This window comes from Orcinus orca, chromosome 6 (genome assembly GCF_937001465.1).
Source record: "Orcinus orca chromosome 6, mOrcOrc1.1, whole genome shotgun sequence".
Lineage (NCBI taxonomy): Eukaryota > Metazoa > Chordata > Mammalia > Artiodactyla > Delphinidae > Orcinus > Orcinus orca.
In genome coordinates this window covers 108,465,663-108,474,108 of record NC_064564.1, presented here as the reverse complement: position 1 = coordinate 108,474,108, position 8,446 = coordinate 108,465,663, and the positions used below count along the sequence as shown (strand labels likewise).

Here is an 8,446-nt window from a genome sequence, read left to right as displayed (position 1 = left end):
TCCTGGCAACTCTACCCGGGGAGTTGGATTTTAAAGCTCCTGGAATGCTCTCACCCCTGCTGTGTCCCACCCACTATTTGGAAATCCGGAGATGACTCTTACCTGAATCACTCGGGGGCCCAGCCCCACCCAGCCCCACCTCTGGAGGCAGCTTCACAGCCAGACAGGAAAGCTCTGGAATCAGCCCAACATCTCTTCAAATTCCCCTCCCCATTTCTGACCAGTTTTCAGTGTGACCTTAGGTAGCCAACTGCCCTTCTTGGGTCTCAGTTTCCCCATCTGTAAAATGGAGTTCATAATTCCATTCTCGTAAGAGTTACTGTGAGGACAAAATAAGATTACGTGCATGACTCTGAGCAAGATTATAGGCATGACCAACCTCCAGTAGGAACTCAATGTTAATTCTTTATCTGCTCTCCCTAACATTCCCTATCTGAGCAGGAGGGTTTCATGCAAAGTTCACGTCCTCTTCTTTACCTCCTCAGTGCCAGGCTGAGGTTGGGCATTGGTGGTAATAATAATGATGGTTAATATTTCGAGTACCTACTGCGGGCCAGGCAGCGTGCTGTGTATTTCACATGCACTATCACATGTAATTTTCTCAACAGCCCTACACAGTATTATCACCTCCATTTTACAGAGAAAGAAAGTGAGGCCCAGAGAGCTGACATGACTTATCCAAGGTTGCACAACTAGTAAGGGATAGGTTTCAAGGCCCAGTCCCTTTATTCTGAAATACCAGGTACCACATAACCTAAGCCCCAGCAGAGCTAGCCAGTGTTTGGAGTTAGTTAAGAAGAAATGGGACTTCCCTGGTGGCGCGGTGGTTAAGAATCCGCCTGCTAATGCAGGGGACACGGGTTTCAGCCCTGGTCCGGGAAGATCCCACATGCCGCGGAGCAACTAAGCCCGTGCACCACAACTACTGAGCCTGCACTCTAGAGCCCGCGAGCCACAACTACCGAGCCCGCACGCCTAGAGCCGGTGTTCAGCCACAAGAGAAGCCACTGCAGTGAGAAGCCTGCGCACCCCAACGAAGAGTAGCCCCCACTCGCCGCAACTAGAGAAAGCCCGTGCGCAGCAATGAAGACCCAATGCAGCCAAAATAAATAATTTTTTTTTTAAAAAAGGAGGAAACAGAAATGCACTGTTGGGGGTGGCGGTGTGGGGCGTTGGATGGGACAGAGATGGGGGAGGCTAGGGGGTCCAATTTAAGCAGCATAATTCAGCTGAGAAGCTAAGCACCTAGAATCACAAAATGTTTTCACATCTCACATTGAAATCCTCACAACAGCTCCAAAAGGAAAGTATTAAGCATTATCCCCATTACGCAAAAGAGGAAACTGAGACACAAAGATTTCCCTAGACTGTGCGGTGAAGAGCACATGCTAAGGGGTTTTGGTGCAACGTCTCCTTTATAACTTATAACAGCTCCATGAGATAGATTCTCTTCTTGTCTCCGTTTTTGTAAACAGGAAAACTGACCGCTAAAGGCCACGGGCTAGCAGATGGCAGAGCTGGAATCAGAGCTCTGGTCTGTTTGATGTCAAGTCTACAGCGTAACTCCCTGCTGCACTCCATCCCTGGCTCTCTTGGATCCCAAGCCATCTGAGTAATCTTTGAGGATCAGACATCAGCTCCTGGGATCTGGGGGCCCAGACGCCTGTGACTGAAGAGCTGGAGGAGCTGGGGAAGAACCACTGTCTTGTGAAGGGACGATAAATGCTCCGGGGGTTGCTGGGGCGAGAAAATATCAGTCCCTGTGTCCCCCTCCTCCTCCACCACAGTTGAAGGGGAGCTGTTTCCATGGTCCTCCTTTGGTAGTGGCATACTCTCCTAACTCTGCTGAGAACCATCAATAGCTCCCACGGTCCCCAGCCCTTAGCCTGGCCTTCAAGTCTCCTCTTTCCCTGAGCAGCAGGACGTCATAGAAAGAGCCCTGGAATGGAGGCCCCGAAGGTGTGGTCCTTGGGCAAGTCACTCTTCTCCCTCCTGGACCTCAGTTTCCCAACTTACTAAATAAGCCTGTTGAATTAGGGGTGCTGAAGGAGGGGAACAGGGGTCTCGGAGTCAGGAGGCACTGGATTTGGAGCCCAGCTTCCATATTCAATATTGCGGCCAGTCATAGTCATCTCTGAGGTTCAGTTTCCTCATCTGGAAATGAGGACCATAATAATATCTATTCCCTGGGACCATTGTGAAGATAAAACCACTCAACTCAATCTCTGGCACTCGGGAGATACTTGGTAAATGATGCTTACTGGTGGAATTAGTAGTAGTAGTAGTATTAAATAATTAATATTAATTAATAATTAATTTGATTCAGTCAGTGTGGTCCTAGATGTGAAAAAAACTTGTTCTGGACACCAAAAAGAAGTTAAGAGAGAATGGCTGCAGGCAGGTGCTAGCTTAGCGTACTAGGAATGCATTTGCCTACCCATAGCAAAGTCCCAAATATGGCAGCTTAAACAAAAAAAAAAAAAAAGGAAGAGGATTCTTGTTCTGGAACGACAGGCCAGAGGTAAACCGCCCAGGCCCTTTGGCTGCTGGAGAATGCCGTCAGGAGGCCAGGCTCTTTCCATCTTTCTGTTCACTCTCAGAATGCGTTGTGTCCGCCAGCCTGTGTTCCAGGCAGGAAAGGATAGAAAGGGCAGAGGCAGCCCCAGCTGAGTTCCAACCGCATCTCTTTCACCAGAACTGTGTCATGTGACCTCGCCTGCCCGCAAAGGAGATTGGGAAATTGAGTTTTGGAGATTAAGCAGGGAGGGATAGGGAGTTGGGAATGGAGATGGGGCCAGCTGTGTCTGCCAGACTCAGAAGAGTCTCTTTCTGGTGTGGGCTGTGGTTTCTGATGTGTGGCTTCTCCAGAGAACCCAAGAACAGGTATGTGCTGCTGACTCCAGAGGTGAGCAGGCCTTGCTTGGCCCAGAAGAGGGTCTGAGAATTGCAGAACCACAGCAGGTCAGAGACAGGCACTCCCTGAGACAAGGTCCAACCCAGCACCACTCAGTGTCAGACTCGGAGGGTCAGAGCAAGGCAGGGGCTTGCCCAAACCGGCCAGGCTCTTTCCTCTGTGTCCTATGGCCTCTCGTGACCAACCTTGGAACAAGTCACCCATGAAACAGTGGTGCCCCAACGCAAGGACATCTCATCCTCTGAAGCTCTGCACCCAATGAACTGAAAACGCAGGGGGCAAGAATTCCCACTTCCAACCAACTCTTCAGTTCTCAGGCAAGAGCCTTAGAAGTCCATTTTCTGGAGCCTTTCGGATAGAACTGGACTGACTCATCACTCACGTGGAATGTGTGCTCCTGCTTTAGCACCTCAGGAATAACTTACCATCATTCAGCCATACACAGCTTAGAAAAACATTTTCACTTACATCATCTTCTCTTTTGATCCACACAGAAACCTTCTGACGTAGGTGTTTTAGCCCCTGAATAAGCCAGGGTTGTCTCTATGACAACCTGACAACAAAATCAATTCCAACTGCTTTTGGCAAAAGAAGGAGAAGAGTTGGCTCCCAAGCTGAAAAACTGGGGACAGGTATGGCTGCATCCAGGTGTCAGGCTCCCCGCCTCTCTGTCTCGGTCTGTCTCTGTCTGTGTGACTCTCTGTCTCTCTCTCTTTGATCTTTTTTTCCCTTCTTATTGGCTTCACTCTCAGGCAGGTGCTCCCCAAGCACTTGGGCAGCTCCAAACTTACACGGTCCTAACACTCTGATCCCATAGGAAAAGAGGATCTCTTTCCTGGACACTTCTGATTGCTTCGGCTTAGCTCACGTGCCCATCCCTGAACCAAAGGCTGTGAGCAGGAGGACGGAATATCCTGATTCTAACTGGCCAGTCCTAGACCATGCGCCCACATGAACTGAGAATGAGAGAGGGATGTTCCCCCAACAGCAAACTGGATACAAAAGAAGAGGGAAGGGATGCAGGCCAGGCAGAGGCAACTGACGTCCACCAGCATTCCGCTTCCCCATGTGACAAACGAGGAAGCCAAGGCTCAGAGAGGTAAATGACTTTTGCCTGAAACCTCAGGGCTGGTAGGAAGGGAGGCTCTCTTGCCTTTGGCCGTGAGCCTGGATGGAGAGAAGAGGGAAGGGCTATGGGGGTGAGAGGTCCCCTGCCTTTCCGGAGCCTGGCAGGCTTCAGAGCCGCCCGGAGAGGGAGGGAGAAGGGTTTGGAGGGATGCTGGAATCCAAAGCTGCTTCTCCCCCTACTTCCTGGTGTTTGCTTGAGCAGGAAAGGATGTTCATGTTTGTTGAACAACCAAGGCTTGCCAGATACCTCTGGGCACTTCGCAGACCACGTTTTTCAGAGTTGAGGCTCGCAGAGGTGAAGCGACTTGTCCAAGTCACAAAGTCTTGGAATGTCAGGGCTGGGACTCAGTCCAGGTCTGGAATGACTCCAAAGCCAGTACTGCTTTCTTGAGTGTTTCTCAACAGGGCACTATTGACATTTTGTGTAAGATTTCCCCACACAGGGCAGGAAGTTTAGCCGGCTAATGGTAAGCTCAGTCACGGCATCAACCAAAAATTGCTCCATGCATTTCTAACCTCCTGCGCTCCCTCTAGGAGGCTACATCTGCCTCTGGATGAGAACCAGAACACCACGCTGACCGAGCCTGGCGCTCTTCTGTGGACTCAGGGCCTGACACAGAGAAAGCACTTAATAAGTGTTTGATGAATGAACAAATGAAACATTCTGGAGTCAAAGAGGACTAGGTACGAATCCCAGCTCTACCACTTACTAGCTGTATGGTGTCGAGCAAGTCACTTAACCCTTCTGTGCCTCAGTTTCCACATCTGTAAGATGGGGAGAACACCAGCACCATCTTCAGAGGGTTGTTATAAGGATTCAACAAGTTAATTCTTATAAAATGCTTAGGACATTGCCCGAGGCTTAATGAGCTCTATATCACTGTTTCTTAAATAAATGAGCTAATAAATGAATGACTATCTCTTATACACACACACACCCAATCAGGAGTATACAGTCTGCAAATACTTTCATATTTGTTACCTCATTTGACTGTCTCCCTTACTCTATAAAGGAAGGTTATGCACATTTTACAGATGCGGAAACTCACTTAAGAGGTGAGGCCGCTTGGCTAGGGTCTTCCAGTTGTCCAGCTATGGCTCCAGAATTTCACACTCTGGCTTCTCTGCATTTTCCACCCCCTGCAAATACACACCTTTAAGCCATGAGTGAACGCGTGAAGGCTCTCAGAGGGCCTGGACAGGCGGGGGCCGACCTGCCCCCGCAGCTGTGAAGAACCACTTTCTCGTCTATCCAACCTGGGGCTCTCTCATGGGGCTGCCCATGCTCTGTGTGTGTGGGGGGGTGTGTGTGTGTGACTCACCAAGGGGTTGGGGAGCGAGGAGGCCCAGCCATGCAGCCAGGACTGCAGGATCACAAGAAAGAATTGGGTGGTGAGTGAGGACTGGCCAACTGCCTGCCCACAGCCTCCCACTCTCTGAGGAGAGGAACACTGGCTCTGAGGACACCCCAGAAGCCCCAAATCTAAACCCTCAGGACAGGAACTGGGTGTCTCCCAGGGTATCTAGCACCCAGCACACAGGAGTGACCTCACTGCTCTGTGATTCCTTTCAAATTCACTCCATCCATCCTACAGACTCTCATGAGATGGCATCTTGGCCAACCTCCAGATGGGCTGCTGGAGACTTCTGCTCTCAAGGAGGTCTCAGATAATGGGGTGAGCCTCAGAGGAACAGAAGACAGAGAATGGGGTACTGCTGGGGATACACACACACACTTGGGCACATACATATATGCAATGAGATTCCGTTCTTTCCATGCCAAGATTCAAGTCACAACTTTAGTGAACCTCCATAGCGGTGGAAGCGTAGAGCGGTAGAAAGCTGGAGAAACACTGGGATGGACCACATCTCAGTTACTTCCCTTCACCAGGCCTCTCCTTGTTGGTCTCTCACTTCACCTTTCTTCCCTGGCAGCAAAACTTACATTATGCTGGATCTGGAATCCTCCTTACTCCTGTCCACTTGGAACCTTTAACTTTCTTATCCAGACCAACCCAACCTAATTCAGCTTGACCCACCTCAACTCTCCTAAATTCAACTCAACACAGCTCAACTTATTTCCACCCAATCCACCCAAATCCAACCCAACCCAATTCAACCAAACTCCGCTCCACTCCACTCAGCCCAAACCAACCCATCTCAACACAACCCAACTCGGTTTAACTCTACTAAATTCAATTCAAGGAACATCAGCTCAGCTCAGGTCCACTCAGCCAAACCCAAATCCAGCTCTATTCAATCCAACCAAACTAAATTTTATTCAACCCAACCCACCCCAGCGTGACATAACACAACTCTACTCCACCCAAACCAAACTCAACACACTCAACCCAACTCAACACAACTCAACTCAACTTCCCTACCCAGCTCGATTCTTCTCCTTTTGCATCTCCTCATTCTGTCCGACACTAAATACTTGCTTCCCAATCCTCCCCCATTGGCAGATTCCCTATCCTTCCCTAAATAGTGAGACACTGAATTAATACCTGATCTAAAAGAAGATGGGAAAAGTTTCCTTTGGACTATCTACCTCCTTGCTTTTCTCCCTGTGCTAACCACATCCCCCTACAGATAATAACCTTCATTTCTGACTCCCCACCACTTACCCCTCCCCTTTCATGAAACCCCGAGGCCATGAATCCTCAGAGACCTCAAGCCTGTGTGGGCTCTCAGCCCTGCACACCCTGCCCCCAGGGAGGTGAGGACATTTAGATTGGGCAGCAGGGAGGGTCCCGGCCCCAGAAGAAATTTGATGGGCAGAAGAGGGACCACCAGACCTGGGCACCTTGCAGGCAAAAGTAGGATCTGGCTTGACCCCCAGGGAGCAGAGGCTCTGTCACTGGCTTTCTGCCCCATCCACCGAGCTCTCTTTCCACTCCTTTATGGCCCTGCCTTCCTTTTCCTGCCTTATCGCTCAGTCTTCGTCTCTGTATCTCTGTCTCTCTCTGTCATTATCTCTCTGTGTGGGTGGCCCTGTCTCATCATCTCTATCTTGGACGCTGTCTTCCTCTTTTACCATCTTGTGTTGCTAGCCTTCCTCTTGCTGACTCTCCTGTCTCTGTTTGTATTTCTGGTACAAGCTGCTTCATGTACTAAGCTGTAGCTGGGGAGTTGTTTCTCCCTCCATCCCCTCTGCCTCTTCCCGAACCATAGTCACCCCAGGCTGCCTGGGAACCACTCAGGCTGCTGAGTCGGGCCTGAAGCTTCCCATGCATGAGGTAAAACTTCTTTCCTCAGAAGGAAAGAAATCAGAACCACACACCCTAGAGTTAGAAGGGAATTTAGGCCAATCGTCCCATTTTATGGATGGGGAAACTGAGCCCCGGAGGCTGCAGGGGGCTTGCTCAAGATCATTCAGAGTTAGCAGAGTGAGAGTGAGGCCCTCCTGAGCTGGAGACCCCAGACTCTGAACCTAGAGGAGGAAGGTGGGGGACCAGACTGGCTGGGAGGTGGGTGGGAGGACAGTACCACCTACCCCAGAAGCCATCTCCAAGACCAAGAGAATTACGTGCCTTCCCACAGCATCTCAGAGCAGTGTCTCCCTGTCTGTCAGTCTGTCTGTCTCTCTCTTAGTAAAGTGTATTCCCTGGGGGGGTAGGGAGGGCTAGAAAGGAGACAAGAGGCAACCGGGTTGCCCCTCTAGTGAGGGTCATTCACCACTGACCCCGACCTTTCCCACCTCTTGAGGTCGGGACCCAACATGGCACAAAAGCACAATTCTGAGAGCACAACGGGGAAGGCTTCATGGGCCCAGGGGAGAGGAGGAAGCCAGGCTTTGGCCTCCTGCAAGACAGCCACAGCCTGTGAGGGTCAGGGCTGGGGTTTTAGCCCGACTGAATCCAGAATCCAGCCATTAGGCCCTTGGCCACAGGCTCCCAGCCCAGCCAGGCACAGCCCCCCAAGACCGTCCTGGTCTCCGTCAGGGTGAGCCTACAGGCCCAGCGCCAGGACTGCATTCCTCTCTGGCCGCGCCCCCCATCAGCCTCCTGGTCAGTCCAGGCTCCAGCAGGAAGCAAGCGAGGCCCAGCCAGGCAGACGGCCCTGCTCCAGCCCAGAAGCGAGGCCCCAGTTCTCTCCTCCTCAGCCATGGCTGGCTGTACCTCTAACTGCTCTGAGATGCTCCCTTAGCAGCTCAGAGTTCCTGGGCAGGCACTGGCCAGTCTTCCTCAGAATTCTAGGTTGTCTGAAAATAGAAAGGAGAAGAGAAGTCTGTGGTCTGTGTGGGCAGAGAGAAGCTGAGAAGGGGAGGCGTGGGGGAGGAATGAGTTTCTAGGCACATGGACAGACACCACCAGGACTGGCTCTGACCTGACCTCTGGTACCCTCCACCCTCCTCCCTGAAGCCTCCACTTCCTGCCTCTCTGTAGAAAGGGCCCAACCCTC

General features: G+C 51.2%; 1 long non-coding RNA gene across 1 annotated transcript; it reads left to right on the top strand.

The window, feature by feature from the left end:
- Positions 1–3,822: 3,822 nt before the first annotated feature.
- Positions 3,823–4,954, top strand: LOC117201074 (uncharacterized). The gene is made up of 2 exons (XR_004483013.2): positions 3,823–4,013; positions 4,577–4,954. It is a non-coding gene; the product is annotated as an uncharacterized LOC117201074 (long non-coding RNA).
- The last annotated feature ends 3,492 nt before the right edge of the window (positions 4,955–8,446 follow it).